This window comes from Drosophila yakuba, chromosome 3L, assembly GCF_016746365.2.
Source record: "Drosophila yakuba strain Tai18E2 chromosome 3L, Prin_Dyak_Tai18E2_2.1, whole genome shotgun sequence".
Lineage (NCBI taxonomy): Eukaryota > Metazoa > Arthropoda > Insecta > Diptera > Drosophilidae > Drosophila > Drosophila yakuba.
In genome coordinates, this window is record NC_052529.2 from 10,386,463 (window position 1) to 10,406,595 (window position 20,133).

The window sequence follows — 20,133 nt, forward strand, 5'->3', positions numbered from 1 at the left end:
ATGACGAGCCAAAAAAAAACTAAAAAACTAAACTCGAAAAACTAAAAAAACAAAAAACGAGAAAAAACCAACTCAAACAAAAACTTTTTGGAGGATTTTAGGCGGTTCAAACCGCGCGATGATCAGACTTCTCGGCGGTTTTAGCCGCTGCTGTAAAACCATGTGCGAAATAAGCTAAATAAAATAGTTATCAGCTTTGACTTAAGCGGTTTTAACAGCGCTTATAAAATCGCTAGCCAGCTAGTTGAGACTTAATAAAAAAAAAAGAAGAAAAATAAAACGAGTGGGTTGATAAGTCAATTACAGCATTAACCTTGAACGAAGTCGGGCCAACGCGACTTTTACCGCGTCTAATGATACCCAAGCTTAAAGGTATATAAAGAGTTTTTAAAGTGGGTTTTTCAGATCGATTTTATGGGTGGTTATACCTACATTTGTCTGTGATTTAATAGGAAATATACCACCTAGCTATATAAACTTATAGATCGACTTTATGGTTAGTTATACCTACATTTCTAAGTGATTTTATAGGAAATATACCTCCTAGCTTTATCAGCTTATACCATAGAAAATTCTGAAATCATGAACTAGGCGTTTTTTAAACACTACAAACCCAAAATGCAATAAAAGCTCACATTAATTAAAATACATGATATTCAAATTAACAGAAACTCTTTTTATACATTTTATATTTAAGTCAACTAATTAACGACACGCTATAAAAATATGCCAAATGAAAAATGTTTATGATAGAAAGTCGTGGAACAAATTTTCCAACAGTTCAATCCGGAAAGGAGGTGGGATCGGCGGCTATAAAAACCCACAAAAAGCTTTTCAGAAATTCACATTCTCTGTAGTTTATACCCTTGGCTTTTGTTCCTAATGATTCACTTGCCGCCGTGCGATCGCTATTGTTGTTGCTGTTAATGACTTGACAGTAAAGTAGCCTACACAATTTATAGCAAAATCGAAAAAAAAAAAAAAAAAACTAAATGAAATGAAATGAAATAGAAACAGAAACAAAACTTGTCCGCCTACAATTTCTGATTGTGAGTTTCCTTTCAGTTTGAGTTGGGCTGCTTGTTTCTTTTTTTTGTTTGTTTTTTTTTTGAGTTCTCCTCTTCTGATTTTAATTGAAACATTTTTGACCATATTTTCTTAATGATCTGACATGACATGGCGTCTGTTTTGTGTATGTCTCGGTTGCCTCACATCGCGCATTATAAATTCAAAGCGATTTCCACTAATTTAAGCACAGCCAACTAGCCAAATCAGATATACCCAATAATAATAATATACTATAGTATAAGCATGAGATGCCAGCATATTTGGCTAAATAAAAGCGTTGACTGTGTGACATTTGAATTGCCGGGGATCGTTTGTATGTGACATATGTGTATGCCCCCCCATATCATTATTATAATTTGTTCATTATGTACCGATCTTTATAGCTGCAGTTGCCATGGCAAACGCCAACGCCTTTGGGCCACAAAAAGCTGCAAATGTTGGCCACATTCACCATTGTTGCTGTTGGCCGGCACTTGTCGTTAAAAAAATGTGTTGAAAATGCTTTTTTATGACACGAAATGAGCCGCAACCATCAAATTGAGCCAAAAACCCAAAGCAGCACACAATAATGATCGTATTATATGCCTTCTGGGGCTCTTCTTAACGTCTGCATTCGATGTTTTACCACCTGGCCGAAGTATACACTTCTTTAAGCTCGTTCAGCTATTATGACAAGTTTCATTAGGCTGCAGTTATTATACAGGCATAATTAGGAACTCTTAACATTTATCCATAATAAAAAGTACTTTAGAATTACTCATTTTTATGTGTTTAAATTAGACAATGGGGGTTCAAATCTGCATTTGCATCCGTTATATCTTTTAACATAAATTTGTATATACAGAAATCTTTAGACTTTTTGCACATTTTGCACTCATTCAAATAAATTTCTTGCCAATTCACAAATGGCGAGACAACTCCTTGTGACTTCTGGCTACCATTTATTTTCGATTCTGTGATCAACTTATAATACCTCGCTAATTGAGTTGATTTATGCAGCTGCCGCTGTAGCTTTAACCCATTCGTTTTGATTCATTTGAATTTATTTAGTTTTCATAATTTCTGTGTGCTACGCTTAGATTTCTTGTATTTTTGTTTTTCTGTTTGTGTATTGTACCTTTTGTTTTTGCTGTTGGTCTTTGTTGATTTTCGCTATCAATTTCAATTTCGAATTTATTTATATAGTATTTCTTGTCGCTAATTTTGCCTGGTCGGGTTGTCGCGTTGTCTCGTTGTCTCGTTGCTGTGTCCACACTTGCTATTATTTATTTATGTATGCGGAGGAACAGATTGCGCGCCATGATTTATGCCTGGCACATTTTATGGCTATTTTGTTGGTAATTTATTAACAAGCTTGTTAACAACAGTCTGCTCAGCGCATCGGCTTTTTGGCCCGACCCAATCCAAGCCCCAAAACTCCCAGCCGTTACTGGCCAATATGCAGATGGCCAGCTCAGCGCGCATTAAAACGCTACAAGCCTGAGCTTTTGGCCTGGCCAAAAAAAAAAAACGAAAAAAAAGGAAATTAAAACGAGACGAAAGACGAAAAGGTTAAAGGCCAAAATACGGCAGCTAGACGCAACATACCAGACAGCAGGTGGCTTTAACTACCGCAATCATGCCGATGTGTCCATGATGTTGATAATGATGATGGCCACACTTGGCGAAAAGTTACAGTGTTGCATAATCAAGATCGACAAAAATCGGGAAAAATATATATTTTTATACAAAATATAGTATTTAACATAGTATTTAACATATAGTATAAAACATAGTATTTATGACAAATCTACTAAATACATTTGCTTTTAAAATCTGTAATACCTTATAGAAGTTTATTGGTATAAAAACTTTTGCAAATTCATTTGCAGCCATTCTATTTTTTTCGCCCTCAGTGCACGATGACGCTGATATCGCTAGCTGAAACTAGCCAAAGTCATGTCCATATTTATAGAAAGTTTGGCTCACACACGCTGCCAGCTAGATCCAACGGAAAACTTTGACATGCAGTTGGCTCAATGCTCCATGGCTCCCTCGAAATCCCAACCCACCTGCTCATCCCCTTTGAAAAACATGATTTGTTTGCCGAAGCGCGTGCAGTAGCCCAAGTGGTCAAGTGGCCGCTCGGTCGCCGTTAGCTGTTGCTCAAATATTCTAAATATTTGCTAAATAATAGAGAAGACAGCGGGCCATTGGCACTGGTACTGGTACTGGTGCTGGCACTGAAATGGAGGGAATGGGGGGACTTGTCTTTAGTGTGTAGGCAGTGAGGCGTAGACAAACATTGGCGAAACCAGCGGACAAACCAAGTCCAAAGCTAATGGCAGTGGCTTTGCTTTTGACGTTTGAATAGCCACGGCTATTTGCGTAGTAAAGTGTACGAAGACCCAACTGACGGACAGTCTATATACTCGGATACTCGACTATAGCCCATGGATATCGCTGCCCGTATGTGCAATTGATGGGCATTGATGGGTACCCCCCCTTTTGTGAGCGGCCCCAGCTGCGACTTCAATGGGAAAATAAAGCCCAAGTCGGGCTACAAATTTTCAGCACATTTCCATCGACATGGTGGCGGATACATAATGTAGTGCTTTCTCAGGGAAATAATACTATAATACTTTTAATTTCATAAATTAAAAATTCTAATCCTCAAAACATGGGAATTATACAAATTTAAAATTGATAAATACATTACGTACACAATTAAAAAACGAATCAATTATTTTACAGCATTTATGCATTACCTCAGAACCCAGTAAGGAATAGTTTCCTCAAGTTTCAGACAGATTTATGCATATTATTTCCTAACACTTATTTCTTGGACACTTTCAATTGATTTTCCAAGCCAATTTCAATTGTGGCTTAGAGCCAGTTTTTGTTTTTTTTTTTTCAGTTTTATTTAAGCCAAGTCAGCGGCAGCGCCAAGTTGTCAACTTAATTTACAGCTAACATGTGAGCTACAAGTTCGCGGCGATTGAGCAAGCGATAAAAAGTATTAATTTCATAGACCCCATGCAATTAACATAAACTGGACAGAGAAACAGATCGCAGCCATATAGAAAAAGGCTTATAAATATGCAAAACAGTTTCGATTACAGCAACTCCTTCGCTGGCATTGCAGATACAAATCTGCAGCTATCTATGTATCTAAGTAACGCGAATAGTTCCACTTTAAACTTGATCGATCGCAAGAGCGTTTTATGGTTTTATGGGCCACGGCACGAGCGACAAACATTTTGCATTTGTCACCACCCCCCTTCCGCAACCAAATGAAAAGGAAAAAAAAGTCAACTTTTATTTGCATAATCGGTAATGATTTTTCATTTTGTGAAATGCCAAGGAGCCCATAAAAACAGGAAGCCTGTTGAATGCAGCCAGAACTAGTCTGATTATGACGGCGCGGAATTAAATATTATTGTTTATGGCCCTGATTTGCCATGGTAAAGATTACGCCTTATTCAATCTATATTTTTGTGTATTTATGTTGGGCTTTAAAAAACCAAAAACGAGTTTTCTTAAAATAGCTAAAGTCGTAAACACTTAGGAAATGGGTTTTTTATGTATAGCATTTGGTATAAAAAGACTTTCAAGCTAAAATTATACTTTGATCTACATTTGGAAGTCTTTAAAGCATAGAAATCATAAAAAAAAACAAAACTGAGAGCCAAATAAAATGAAAGAAAGGAGCAGAAGCAGAAGCAATCTGAGAATAATTTGGACAAATCGTGCAAGTGCAATAAAAGCAAAATTAAACGTTTTGTGGCACCAAAACCGAGTTGCATCTCAATTTGCTTTTACCTGCAACCTGCGACTTGAAACTGAAAACTGGAATTGGAGGTGCCGATGCGAGTGCAAAAGATTCCAGCTGCCCTTGATGAGCTGCTGCAGACATGGCCCGAGGAAAGGTTAAGAACGGGAAGCTGGCTGAAACATAAACAAAAAAAACACAACCAAAACAAGAAAGGCTGCAAAAGAACACAACTTTCTACCTTTAACTGTTTTGGCCAGAGCCCTGAGGAATTTTCAACTGGTTTTTGGTTTGGAACCTTTTCATTTCACAGGGGGGAGGCGCAAATGAAATGCAAATGTTGTACGGGAGGGGGCTTATCGGTAATCTATTGACTGAAAATTTGCAACAGATAAGGCGGGGCACTATTAAGCCATAAAACGCATGCAAATGAAGGCGTTGAAATGCGCATAAGGCCAAAAAGGAGTGTATTCGGGGCTGGTCAGTTCACTTAGCCGAAACTTAAAGGGCGCAAAAACTAACGCGTTTCGGAAAAGATAAAGCCGGGCCAAAGAACAGTGGCGGGTATGGTTGGTAGGTTGGTAGGTTGGTAGGTGGCAGGGGGGGGGAATCGCTGGTCAGTGGCAGCTGTCTGCCACTGGCGGGGGTAAAATTTAACTTTAACTTCAACGAGGCCAACGGCTGACTGGCAATTAATTATGCCCAAAGTCGCTCATTCTCACTCTCACTCACTCGATCTGCCCTCTCGCTCTGCGGCACTCGCCCCCTCTCCTTCTTGTAGCGGGCATATGTTTATTTACTTAATTTACTTAATGACACATATCTAGAGAGGAGCACGAGTCACAAAGGGGCACTGAGAAAATATGTTACCATTTTTGGTTCATTATTGGCTATAAGGACAACAAGCTGGTCGAAAAGAAAAATACTTCCATGTTTCCAAACACTCATTTCTATGACCCTAAATACAAATATAAACATTTTATATGAATATTTACAAAGTACAAATTCTAACAGTTCTAGCAAACATGTTTTTTTATCACTTATTTCTCACTGTGCACGCACACACAATTTTATTCTGGTGAGGTCATCCAGGCAAAGAGGAGCAGCCCATGTTTGTCTAATAAATAACATTATTAATTACCAGTGCAATTAAGCATAAGTACGAGTGAGGCAGGCACCCTCGCCAACATAGATGGAACTTCAAACCAACGAAACGGACAGAGGAAAAAAAAAATAACAGACCGACTGCACTTGATGACCCAAATTTGAGCTCATTGAGTGATATATGAATGCATTAATCTTAGTTTATGTTTATTAGTTTGTTTATCAAATTTTATGCGAGCTGGAGAAAAAATGCCGAAACTTCTGGCTAAAAACTGAGAACTGAAAACTGATCTCGCCAAGAAATGCATCAGAGATCAGATCTGTGATCTCTCAGCTGGAAATTTATGATCAACATAGTACGATTTTATGTTGCTTTAATGGCCACCGTCGATATTTATGATCGAGGGGCAAAAGTTTTTTAAATGGCAAAAGCGTTTTTTAGAAACTTTCAGCTTAGGGATATTTTTATGATTATGCCTATAAAATGGGCGGACTTCTCTGGCCTTTAATCTACAGCCGCTCGTTATTTTCTTAAATATGGCAACTGTCACGAGCAGGAGCAAATCAGGCGAGTACTAACTAGAAAATGCGGAAAATTACAGAGCGCGAGATGGGAAACTAGGGAAACTCCACACAGGCCCTCAGCAGGGAGGGAGCCATCTAGTCAGTCTAGCCGTGTCACAACGTTTAATCTTTATTAATTACAGTGAAATAATAAGTAGATCCCGCCGACGAGCACCCTTCCGCATCCCCACCACTTTTCTCTGTGTTTCTCGGCGTGTCTATTTCTCTATTTCTCTCCTTTCTCTGACAATGTCAGACGCACCACCGACTGATTAATGCCGGGGCTAAAAGAGCCAAACAAGCAAACATGCCACAAGCAGGCGAACGGGCAACTTTCGGTCTGGTTTAGGAATTCTAGCTATGCACTGGAAGAAATACAGATAGGATAATACTAAATTTAGCTGCCAAATAAGGGCTTAACACTATACCAAGTCGGGGATAGATTACATTTCTCTGATGGAAATATAAATTTCATATTTAATTTTAAAGAGTTTGAAATGCTAGTATAATAATATAATATAATAATATAATAGATTACTATAATAAAGTATTCATAGAGGAGATACAATCTTCAGTTTAATCTAAAAATATTTAAAAATGTTAAAATAAGTTATTTTCTAATGTTTTGACTGTACTTTCCCATGTTCAGTTGCCTTCTAGTGGGACAACATCCATCACGTTGGCATTTCTCCGCATGGAAAACAACTCCCCAATTTGTTTGGTGCCAAAACGCGCCCAGCGGGTGGCAAAAGCGGTAAAAAGCCAAAGGGGAGTGGGGCTAAAAAAGTAAAATTAGATAGCAGCGTGTGCAGGGCTACCATTTGATCCTTTTTTAAGGTCAGAAGCGAAGGCGTTGGCAAAAACCGCGCCTCGCCTAATTACGCATCTCTAATCAGAGGTGGTGACCCCGACAGAAAATAAAACGAATAAACGAAATTCATTTAAACATCTGCCTGCATTAAGCAGTGAGCAGTGAGTGAAAACTTGCGGCTTGTCAATCAACCGAAAGCTGTTCAAATATTTAAACAAAACTCAGCCTCCTCTCAATGCATATTTGCACTTCAACTTAGCTCAAACTGCGCATGCAAATGCAAATGCAACAAATTCAAATAAATTCCGCGGGGGGAACAGGACAATTAAATATGCGCATAACTGTTGATAATCATCGAATCAATATGCTGACAATTTTCTCACGCATTCGCCAAGACTCGCAAGATACGCACTCGGATAGATATTCAAATGAGTCGCATCCCAGATACAGACAAGGATCCCAGGATGAGGGTTCATCATCCTCATCCTCATCATCATCATCATCATCATCACGTTAATGTTAATGATGAATCATGATGATGATGCTGACATCAGCTCGAGCGGCTGAAGTCAATGAGAAAACGAAGAACGGTTTCCAGGGGCCAAAAAACGATTTGTTCTGCTCGAACCCTTCTCCTTTGCTCGTCATAAAAAAAAAGGATTTGTAATTTGAATGTTAAATAGCAGCAGCCGCAACTCTCATTCCCTCCCTATTTCTCCAAATTGTATTTACTGCTGAATTAATTCTTACTACTTTCTTGAATAAGTAAAAAAGAAAACGAAAGGACTTGCCCTGTTTGCTTAGGGTTTCCTTTCATTTCCATACAATTCGATTTGCCGCGCCGCCTTTCAAGTCTCCGAGAAAAATCTATAAAAAAAGAAATCTATTAAGAAAACCGATTTTATTTTTTTTTTGTTCGTATTCCTCTGATTTCTTCTCCAAAAGTTTCGCTGCCTACCTAATGGCAATTGACAGGCGCAGTCATATGTAAATCTTAGGGCGTGGCGGTATCGACATTCAACCAGCTGCCGTTGGTCTCCGATTTCAAAATCAGTCGGGTGGCCAAGGGAGAGATTAAATAGGGCGCAGGCAAAACATGTTTTTCACGGTTTTTTAACGGTTTTTGGTAATGGAAAAGGGGAAAATTCGTTATGACAAATCTGGGTAAAAAAGGTAAATAATTAACCCAAAATGAATTATGAAAATAATGTCAGAAGAAAATGTACTATCTTATTCAAATTGCATTCAAATTATTCGTGAGAAAATGTACTTTCTAAATAGTTTTTGTATTTGTACTTTTTTTTACTACTTAAAATTATTGAAAGTAATGTGCAACTTAAGCAAGCCGCTTTAAAATTTAAGCAAATCTTTCAATCCTTGTTTTTATCACAAAGTTATTACAAAGTTATAAGTTTAACAAATAAACCTGTCAATGCAATTGAATTTCAAATTCACCCAATCAAGTTGTAATCTTTTAGCAGGATTTATGGCAACTTTTCTATTTGCTTTCCTTGAATTGAATGGACAGCAGGACGGCCCCTCCTTGAAACGTTGATTGCATTTTGAAAGGGAGTTAAACTGCTGAATTGCAGCAATAATATTGCAACCGACATCGATATGTGCCATTTGATTTGCATAATTCAGCACACACACAAACCGAAAGGAAGACCCAACCCTAATGCGAATGCAAAAAAAAAAAATGAACTAGCAAAATATTGACAGGACATGGGGATTGTGAAAGTCAGAAAGGAAAAGGGAATGATATATACAGATATATTGCCGCTTAAGCTGCAAAACAGCCGCGCCCCTTTCTACTTGCTGTCTGTCTGTTTGTGTTTTTGCAAATTCATCGATAATTGACAATTTGAAATGGCAACAAAACAGAAGACAGGGGTTGCTTTCGACTTTCGACACATGAGAGTGTACGAGCCCAACCCATATTGACTTTGCCACTCTTGAACAGAACCCCTGATTCAGGACCCTAAACAAGAAAAAACACAGACCTCGTGTCAAGGGCGCAGTGCAAAAAAGAATTGCCAAAAACTGAAATAACAATAAGAGGGAAACAAGACTTCGCACAATAGATAATGACTTAATGACACTTTAATTGTAAACAAGTTAATTCGGGCCATTGATGGCCAGTCACAACCAATTATCGCATCGATTCGAGCCAAAAACGGTGGCAGCAATTAGTGTCAGTTATTAAAATTGGCAAAACAAAAGCTGAATTATAATTATATCGTCGCAATGGAAACCAGATTGGGGGCTCATAAATTCGAAACGAACTCCTCAAATGAGATGTGAAATTAATAGGCCGCGTCTGTCTCTCAAATGTTTTCGATTTGTTTAAACAATTTCCAAGTTGCTGGGAGCTCGATAAAAAAAATATTTGTTTGCCTGATTGATGTCTGCATTCACACCAGATATACATGCATACATATATCTCAATGCAGAGTAGAAATTAAGTTTTCCCCTTTACAATCCGAAAAACAAAAAGCATTCACAAATTCCTAACAAATATCTTCTTCTGCCCTTCTTCTATTTACAGAGGGAAAATCACAACGATTTCTGGGGACCCCCGAAAAAGGTAAGAAATCAGCCAACGGAGTGAAACTTGGCCAAAAAAGGCCAAGCCAAGCCAGGCCAAGACAAGCGAAGCCAGGCGAGGCAGGCAGAAACTTACGAAACAAAACAAAACAAACATATTGCAACTTTTACTTTGGATCTGAGGGCTGAACGTCTTTGGGGCCCCGAGGTCGGTTCGCTTTCAAGTTTCGTTTTTTGACAGCTGCTGTCAAATGCTGAAAGGCAGCCCAAGCAGCTCCCATTCGAGCAGAAATCTAAAACAAGTCACACACGAAAAGAGTCGCAGTCGCAGTCGCAGTCGCAGTTTGGAGTAGGAGTCTCCAAGTCTCGAAGTCGAAGCCGTGGAATCAGAACCAGGCTGCAGTCTCGGTCTTTGGGTCTCTTGGATCCGGGCATATCGCCAAAACATCTCTATACCAACACACACATATGGGCATAAACAGCAGGGCTTAATCTAATAGTTTTCAGCTTTTGAAAACTAGATTTTAATACAAGAAATATAAAATCAAGCTGTGAAACCCATATAAACACAAGTCAGTAGCTTAAATAAGTACAACAACTTTTATTTATGACACTCCTACAAATGTTATGTAAAGTTATATTATTATATCACTACATCACATCGTCTTTCTGACCTATTACTAAACCAGTAGGTAATTAAGTCGGCAATTTTAGAAATGTTTTATAAAACAATTTTACGGCACTACATCCTACTATTAACTTAACCCCCGCTGTACTTTAGTACATGAGCACACCTTATGGCCCGGCTATGTTTCTTAGCCGTACTCTAAGCAAGTTCTCAAAACAACAAAGAGAGAGGCAGGGAACAACAAAAAAGAAAAAACAATGAAAACATTTTTATAGTTTTCATGCACGAAGTCCACGAAATGAAAAATTCTACAATTTAAACTGACATTTAAATTGATAGTTCAAGAGATGCACACGACAGATACGAAACAGGGAGAGCAGCCAAAGCAGCAAAAGCAACTCGCACATACATACCCTCGGATACAAACGAGTCCATCCATAAGTATCTGCATCCACATCCACATCCACATCCACGTCTATGTGGCAGTGGCAGTGGCAGTGTACTCACTGTACACACTCGTACATGATGGGAATGCATATGCCTGATGCATCGTTTTTTTCCGGCCTGAGCTGCTGATGATGTGGAGCTGTGGAACGAGCCGCCAACTGATGCTGATAACAAAAAGCACACACCGTAGAAAAACAATTGCCAGGCCTAGAAGTCTGAAAATATTTTTATTATGTGCAACCGCATACGAATTGCCCTAGCTGCTGATGATGGGAAAACTTTTTGAGCAGGGTCAAAAGAAAGCATGCAGTTCAATGCATTAAGCCACAATAAGTGGGTTTGTTAGAAATAAAACTAGGAAATCTGTAGTAAGAAGTGTAGAAATGGTACGCCGAGAAACGGACTTTCCAATAACATTGATTTAACAACAATTCTCGGTTCACTACAATTAATAACTATAAACTCCAACATACAATATGCCACATATTTTCATACGTTTAACAACTGAAAACACAATTTCTGCACACATATATTTTAACTAAAGTTAACAACACTTTCAACAACACAACAACGCTAATGTTTCTACGACCCCAACACGTATTAACGACACATAATACAAACAAGAAAAGTGTAAAACTAAAACAAGAAAACCTACACCATGAACAACCTTCGGCAACAATCACCGCCAGAATCCTCCAGCGACATCGTCAAGTGTCATGTGCGTGTTCGCTATCACCCAAGTGCCGCAGATGGAGATACAAAGATGCAGAGAGATAGGCAGACACTCAGATACTCAACGGCCCAAAGACGGGGAAATAACCATATGCGCATATATGTATATATATTTATATCTACTATATATATATGTATATATACTTGTATATATATTAATGTATGCCATACGAGTGGAGCATAGATTGGGCTACGGCGCTAATCTTATAATTAGCATTCCTGGCAGATAACAACAACAAGAACAGAGTCAGTGACAGGCAGGCGACTGCTGACTGCTGACTTGGACTGCAAATAACAAATAACAAACAAGTTGCAATTACAGAGCGGCAGTGGTGGCAGTGGCAGCAACAGCAACAGCACTCGACTGTTAATCGGGTTGCATGATAACTGCACATTAATTAAAAAAAATAAAGAAAGAGGCGAGTGAACGTGGGGGAAATTACAGATCCCAGCTAATACATTTATGAAACGAAACGAAACCGAAAGAGTGCTAATTGAATTATTGCAACAAAGAGTTCGCTCCGTTTCTTGCCATTTCTGGTTGCACATTTAATTGCGCCAACTCGCCACGCCCCCCTTCCCCTCCCCTCAACCCCTCCTTCCATCCAACGATCACTTTCACCCCCTCCACAGAAAATAAAAAAGAAAGCCTTTTGAGCATATTGCTTACCGTTCCAGGAAGACCCACAAATGCCCAGACAAAGCCAGACTCCGTTCTAACGGTAAGCAGCTATATAACTAAACCCAAAATAAACCCGAAAAATATATATTTAGATGGGGGCACAGGCACTGAGAAAAATGTACAGTGCTTCAAAGGTTTTAAATCTAGTTTCTTTTCAAAAACTGGATACAAGTTCCAAAGATAATATTTCATTCTTTACCAATTTTAAAGTTCAAGATCTAGTTCAATAGAAGGTCACTTAAATATGTTTAATATGTTTAATAGAAGGTCACTTAAATATGCAGTTGAATACTCTATATTTCTAGCAGTGCACAGACAGACCCAAGTTCAATTTCTTCTCGTTTTTTGGGCAATTCATAAACCGAAAATAAAACACAGCAAAAACCGAAAAACTGTCAAGCTCAGTTTTCAATTGCTTCTGGCCGTGTAATTCGAGAGCCTGCCCCAGACATTTGGATGAAGGGCGTGGCGAGGGCGGCGAGGGAGGGGATATTAGGCCATGCTGCGGGCTTAGTCACTTCTGGGTAATGTGTCCTCCAGCAGCGCCGGTTCAGTCCAGTCCACACCAGTCCAGCCCATATTAGTTTTCAAGTCCACAAAACAACAACACATAGCATACCCGGTTGTGCATTGTTTTGCTCTTGTGCTCTTGTGCTCTTGTGCTCTTGTGCTGTATTCATGATATGACGGGGCGCACAACCCGAAAGATACAGCTCGAGTATCTGCAAGTGCACGCAACACTGTAGTTGTTCGCTGTGTATCCCTGTATCTGTATACCCGTATCTGTGTATCCGTATCTGCAGCCCCATGCAATGTCTAGGGCCCAAAAGGCGGTACGGACATTTCAACAGCATGTCGCTTCATTTAAGTTTTTTGCATCAATGCACTCGTGACAATTTGTCATAAAAAGGAGCAGAATGCCCAGCCAGAAAAGACCAACTGGTCAACTAACTGGTCAGTGCAGAGATGTGTGATATTTCTTTGGAAGTTGCCCATCTGTTTGCGAAACTCCCAATTTAATTTAATGAAAACGAAAGCCAAATGGGGGAAAGTTCTTTGACTTGTTCTTGCCAACAAGATGGAAAATTATTACTAAATTCATTTGCTGCAGTAATTCCCATTTAAATATCTAGCTTTTTAGCTTACACAGAATGTGTTTTCAAAGCTCCACAAAAATTCATAGTTTTATAACCGAAATACACATTTAAATCGATGGCAGTCCCCAAAAAGTTTATAGCCACCATTAGTAGCAATCAGTGTTGCCATCTGGCACCTGAAATCTGGTCGAAAAATAATCTCCTATACTCATAATTCGACCCCATAAAACTACCCAATAAAAAGCTAATTGCATGAATATAAAACCCATCTTTGGGCTAATCATCTGATCCAAATTGGGGGGTCAGTCCCCTGCTGCGAAAAAATATAACGATCGGTGGTGGAGCAGCTAAATGTCAGATTTGTGATCGCATTTATATAATTCATTTTTAAATATTTAAAGTCACACAAAAGCACAGCGCACTCAAAACATATATTAAATATCCAGATTTTACGATTCATAATGCGAGGGGGGGCGGTTGTGAAGGTGGATTTTTATTACCAATAATTTTTAAATTTGTTGCCTGGTTGCTGCTGCTGCTGCTGCTGTTGCTGCTGATGCTTCTGCCTTATTTTATTTTTACTCATCTTGCTTTTTTCATTTTATTTATTTTCCTTTTAATTTTTTGCTTCTGCTCCGTTGGACGGGTGCAAGCAACTTGTTATAAATATAAACACAGATACTTATGAAGGCGCATATAGACGTGCATACTCATATCCATCGGTTTATATATAGACGGACGTGTGTGCAAGTGAATTGATTGTAAAGCTGCCCGACCGACCGAGCGACGCGATTATTTACGGTTTATTTTCAACACTTCAAAAATAAACGCACGCGGTACGAGGAAGGGAAAGTTTTGGGGGGCGGTGGGCGGTATGCGGTGTGCGGTGAGCGGTAGAAAGGGGAAAAGCGCAACATGAACTTCTGTACCGCTCAACGATCTACCTCCCGCCCTCTCCCGTCTCTTTTCCGCTCAGGGCCTCATTTGAAACAAAAATATTGCATACTAATTTTAATACGTAACACGCGGACGACTTTGAAGGCGGCCAAAAATATCGGCACGGGTGCACTGGGAAAAATAAGGAAGACGAAAGTAAATTTAACATATATGAAAGAAAAAAATTTGCTAAGAGTATGAAGGTATATATTTCACGTATATACTTTCAATCTTCACTCTTCTTCATGAAGGAAATATAAAACTCCAAGAAGCCTATAACAGTAAGGACTTTCTGAAACTATTTCAATGTTGTACTAAAAAAACGTAATGAATATATATACCTGAATTTTTCCGGTGTACTCAGGGGATTGGGGGATCCAGGCGGTTAGGGCTAAAAGTGTCAGGCGCGTTGTGGGGCTTTTTCATACACTTTTTGGCAGGTGGAACGAACGACAAGTGCCTGCTGGCGAAGTGGGGAAAGTGGGGAAAATGGGGGGAGGAACGCGATGCAGTGGACTGCATTCATATTTCAATATTTTCGGTTGGCCACATTTAAAAATAGCATTTAAAATACAAAATACATGAAAAGCCATAGCCAGCAATCGGAAAGAGAGAGAAAAAATGGAAATGCATAGGGAAAAGAAGCAGTGAAAATTAATTTCCACATAATTTTTATGAGGCAATTACTCATCGACACTCTCTCACTCACACGGCTCTCGTTTCGGGTCTTAAAAGTTTATTTATAAATTGCGATTATAAATAAAAGAAATTAAGCACCGAAACGAAATGAATCAATGGAACATGGCGTATGCGTAATCTTAATAATAGCTCATTGATAGAAGCTGGGCATGGCTGCCACACCCACTTGCCCCTCGAACCCTGCTGAAAACAGGTCGAATGACCCAACTGACCGAAGCAGTGGCTACCGTCTTGTACAGTGCGAGCCATAGTTGTAAATGGCTTTAATGCATTGTTAGAAATTCTATTCAGATGGCTGTAATCTTATACCAATTAATACTCTTATTTATATGTAGTATTCAAAAAGACAACTTATATGCATGAAACGCACTGTGGCGCCACCTCACACATATTCCATGTGCATATTATTCCCATAATTACGCCCCAGCCACGCCCACCCATCTAAAAGGCCGAGGTGAAATATGCTTTAAACTGCATATTATTATAATAATTCTTTCTGTCATACCATTTCTTGGCTACTTTGTGTTAGAATTTCCGTCTGGCGGTGTAATTATTTGGAAATGCTTTTTAAGCGATAATTGCCGGTGGCACTACACTCTTTCTCCATTCTGCTCGGCATTTTCCTTGGCTTCCTTGGTGGTTTAGGGTATAGTTTTTTGTTAGTTAGGTTTGTCAAATTATACAACATTTATCATCAATTATCGCAGAGTTGCTGGTGTCGCATTCGTGTTGTTCTTTCTTTACCATTTTTTTTTTTTTTTTGTCATTGGTGGGAGAATGATTATTCTAGGTTCGAGGTGCACGCAACATTCATTCATGTGTCATGAAATTGAATAAGCAAATGACGTGCTGACTGCCAGTTGAAACTGAAATTTCCAACATGACGATTGCACTGCCCATTTCCCATTCCATGTGGCATTCACCTTTTTTTCCCGACCACAAAACGCAGTTTAAATGGAAACCATGCCATCTACCTCAAACTCTATATACATATATGACATTTCATGCCAAAATGCAGACAATTGTCAATTGTAACAACTACACCCCTTTTTCCACATGCTCAGCTCCGTTTCTCTGGCTTATTTTTTCTGCCGCTTTTTCGTACAATGCACATGGAGAATAAACGTTCTGAAGAAACAGAATTTCTTACGAAAAAAAAGAAAGATATAATATTATAAATTTCTTATCTGCTAGTAACAATATTTTCTATTCATTCAGTAGTATATTGGTATGGCTAACCCAGTTATAATATTTTATCTGCAACACTCTAAATATTATGTGATGAAGATGTTTATCAAGATATAAATTTTGCCAGTGTATATATATTCGTATAGGCCAGAGACCAGACCACATGCTAAACGAATGTTGACAAACAATTATTATTTTATTATTATTTGTTTGTCTGTTGTCTGAAAGTGCCCTCTCAGCACCTCTCCGTATCGCTATCGCAATAGCGAGCTGCTGCTCTGGTTCGGAACGTCTATCTATCAGTCTGACAGTTAGTTTGCATGACTTTCACAGATACACATGCACACATGGAGAATCGCTCACACAGATACTTTTTACACTCACATGTCAGTTGTCGTCAGACCGTCTGCCTGGTACTTTTTTTTCTCCACCGCCTCCCCGCGTTTTGTTTACTTTGTCTAACTGCTATTTGTAATACAATTCATGTTCTGTTGTTGATTATTTTATTATTTTTTGCTTGGTGGTCGCCCGTTGGCGCTGAAATCTTCACATGCAACATATTTTAGCGACCTAAAATTAACTAAAACAAACACAGATACTACAGATTGGGCGTATTGCGGGGGTATAAACAAAGTTTGACAGCTGAATATCAAGCGCTTAAATATTTGCCACATTTTTCACTCTGCCCCTCGTAATTGTGGCGAAATATTTAATAAAGTTCTCTGGCCTGTCGGCCTGATTGCTTTGGATTAAATGGCTGTCAGTTTGTCGAATGACAAGCTGGAAAGGGATTTTAGTCTATGACGAAATATGGTTTTAAAAAGTATATCATAGGTATAAAAGATTATTAGGGATTGCCTGGCAATAAGTTAAAGTTAGCTGAAAATCCTCTCATTCAGATGGATGGCACACAGTTTTCTTTCCTAACTGAGCTCTCATATCTGATCCAAATTTCCCAACTCATTTTCTCGGTATCTGCGTGAAGAACATTTCCATGTGCTGGCACACAGTTTTCCAGCTGAACCATTACTAATAACTTAATTCGATTCGAGGAAATGGGCAGCGAGCAATCTCATTCATATTGGGGCGTATCTAAACACAGAAATCTAAAGCTCAATGGCTCATTAAAGCGAGAAGAGCGGGCGGCCTCGAATGCGTTCTTTCCCCTTCTTTAGATTACAAAATTTATTGTTGGTAATATGAATAAAAATGAAAATTTCGAATGCAATGTATATACATATGTATGTATATGTATCTGTGTGAGGCTGCTAATTATGCATGCCGCATATGAGAGCGTTTGCATTAGAAAAACGGCAGCAACAGGCTGCTTATGCAATCCAATGCAATGCAAACGGACAAGGAGGAAAAATAAAAAATCATAAAATACAAAACAACGGGGAAAAAATTATAATAATAATGCAGCGGCAACAAAACCATGAAGGGGAGGCAGAAAAATATATACATATATAATAAAAAAAAAATAAGTAGAGATACAAATACGAGAGCATTGCAATAATGGCAAACGAACCAAGGCACGCAGTTGGCCTACGAAATGAGCATTTCACATCGTGTGAATTTTAATTAAAGCACCAACAGAAGCAGCAGCACAGCAAAAGTTAGACGCACTAAGTCAGCGAGCTTACTGCTTAATTAAATGCAACATATGCCGCTAATTAAATTTATGTGGCCGTCGCAAGCTTTGATTATCAAAAATTATTTATGCAAAATCTCTGACAGGAAATACCTGCAACTGGCAAACTGGCAACTAGCAACCTGCAACCGCCAACCTGCAACTTGCAACAGGCGATGCATGGCTCGATAAGCCCAACGGCAACATAAACAACATAAGCAACATCAACTGCAAACTGCAAACTGAAAACTGCAACTGCAACGGTAGCAACAAAAGCCTGGGCTTAATTTAATTGTACATAGTTTTAGGTTGCATTGTTAATTATGCTGCAGTGTTGTGGCTGCTTTGATTTAATGAGCGAGTGCTGGTTAATTTATTGAGAGAGCCAGTCAATTGATAAACTCAATTAAAAACGGGGAGGCACCTATTGATTTTCACATTGAAAGCTTCTGCAGCAATAATTCATTGAAAATTGTGCTAGACCTAAAATTGATTTAAAGCTATTAATATATTTAAGATAATAAGGTAACCTTTTGAAACCTTTTGATAATCGCAAAAAGCATATTATTATTCAATATTTCTTTAAACTCGAAATTCCTCTTAATTCATCACTTTTACAAAGAAGAAGTTTACATATTTAAAATTAAAAATTTAATATGCAATAGAAACAAATTTGGAATGGAATTTGAATCGATAATGCAACTATTCAATTCCTGAATGAACTGCAATGACACTTTCTATGAATGACAACCACTTTCTGTGCGATTTGCATTTGTGCAATGCATCAGCTGCACTATATATACGCAGATATACATATCTATAAATATATGTATCAGTCCGGAGGTGTTGGTGTAAACAATGTGTGGCAAACACTTGCACTATGCGCATAATCGACCAGGGAAACCTCTTACATATTTATTTATTGTGCCAAGGCGACTAACTCGCCGACTGGCGTTGAAACTATGACCAGATGCAGTGAGTCACCCTGATGAAAACGAAATGGTAGTGATGGGCCCAGTCGAGTTTTTGTTTTTCGCTTTTGGAATTTAATTCATTAAATTAAAATTAATGTTTATTTACGCGCCATTTTACGGCGTGCCAGCGAGCCTAGCCAAAAGTATTGCCAACGGAGCATAAATTAAAATATATTACGAACAGAAACCGAGCAACTTCAACTTGTTTAAAATTAGCCAATGCAAAAAAGCAACAACATCATTATGTTTGTGATTAGCACAGATAGCTTTTTCCTCGTAATTAAATTAGTTCGCTGTGGCCAGAAATGCGATATTGCTGATGGCTTTGCATCTGACACTTGATTGACGGCAGCTGGCAAAAAAAAGTATAAATTATGCCTAATGGAGTTCGCAGATTTTGCTTAAACAAAACGAGTTTTTCGTAGACAAAAACAAAAATGCTGGGAAAATAATTGTACGCTCGAAGATCCTGATAACAGATCTACAAGTAAATCAATATTTGTAGTGTTTTTTGAATCAGGTACTATAATTAAGCGATTGTGCCGCGGCGATTGGAAAATTAAAAACGTTTTAACAGCGATTTCGCAGAGATAAGATTGTCTAGCTATGAATAAACTAAAACGAGCTAAACAAATGTGTAACAAGCGAAGCAAAAAAACAAACAACATTTTTTACAATTATTACAGAAAAAAACAAAACTCGAGGAAGAGATGGGGATGATAGACTAGACGACTATGTACAGCTGTTTTGTCATTAGAAATGCCAATTGCACGTAATACGTCAAATGTTTTGTGAAATTATTTTTAATGAAATGTTGTGTCATTAGGCGAAAAGAGGGGCGCGTCTGGTCAGCGATTAGGTTTCCCTTCTCTCTCTCTCTCTTCCAGTGGCTGACTGACCCATTGTTGGTTTTGTTAATTTAGCTAAAAGTCCATTAAACGTTATAGTTCCTATGGCCGATGGAACTATTAACGTAATTGTTTATAAGGCACTCGGGGACCTCTGCTTTACACCTTATGGCTCATGGCTCATGGCTCATGGCTTACGGCTTGTGGCCGAAAGGTAGTGAAGTCGTACCATCAATAGCCGTAATTATTATGATGTGTGACATGCAGCCTGCACGGCCGGCAGTCATTATCATTATGTTCAGGGACAGTGAACTGTCCTTGATGATGATGGGGCAACCTGATTTGGCCCAGAATCGGGCATGAAAACCAAAGGATCTCGATGGGGTTCGGTCTTTAAAGTTGAAGTGCACAGGGTTTTAAAGAGTCA

At 38.7% G+C, this 20,133-nt stretch overlaps 2 long non-coding RNA genes across 4 annotated transcripts in view; one reads left to right on the top strand and one right to left on the bottom strand.

Annotated features, from left to right (window-relative positions):
- LOC6533582 overlaps positions 1–20,133 on the top strand; it is a 33,371-nt gene that overhangs the window by 5,914 nt on the left and 7,324 nt on the right. Inside the window, exons 2-3 of one of the 2 annotated variants that reach the window (XR_005561013.2) lie at positions 9,847–9,885; positions 12,331–12,374. This is a non-coding gene — a long non-coding RNA (uncharacterized LOC6533582). The remainder of the gene's footprint in view (positions 1–9,846; positions 9,886–12,330; positions 12,375–20,133) is intronic. The other variant, XR_005561012.2, reaches the window with a different exon arrangement.
- Positions 1–20,133, bottom strand: part of LOC120321410 — a 36,563-nt gene that overhangs the window by 5,575 nt on the left and 10,855 nt on the right. The window lies entirely within an intron of this gene.